The sequence below is a fragment of the Penaeus monodon genome, chromosome 33 (assembly GCF_015228065.2).
Source record: "Penaeus monodon isolate SGIC_2016 chromosome 33, NSTDA_Pmon_1, whole genome shotgun sequence".
NCBI classification, from domain to species: domain Eukaryota; kingdom Metazoa; phylum Arthropoda; class Malacostraca; order Decapoda; family Penaeidae; genus Penaeus; species Penaeus monodon.
The window spans coordinates 9,945,271-9,945,661 of record NC_051418.1 but is presented as its reverse complement, the minus strand read 5'-3'; positions in this window follow the sequence as shown (position 1 = coordinate 9,945,661).

Below are 391 nucleotides of genomic sequence, written 5' to 3'. Positions count from 1 at the left end.
AACCACCGTTCACTAACTTCCAAGAGTTCTTTTGGAGTATCCTGAACCTTTCCCGAAACCCGTAAGGTTTTTTGTTCTTCGCTGACAGCCGAAAGAACGCACCATGTGAGTGAGAGTGACGGGCATAAGTGTTTCTGACATATACTTACGTAAACATGCGTAGATCTAAAGAAAATTAACTTGAGTTGTGGGCGTTTCTCCGTTTGAAAGAATCTTTCTTTAAAACAGACTAAGGAAATGACTGAAATCCTTCACTTGGCCCTTTCCTCGGAAGTATATGATAATTATGGTCCTTTTACATCTGACTAAGAAGTCCTCCCTTATAGGTCAGAGTTATATTAAGAAACAACAGAGGCTGGACTGTTGTCACTTAACAGTTGCCTCTGAATGC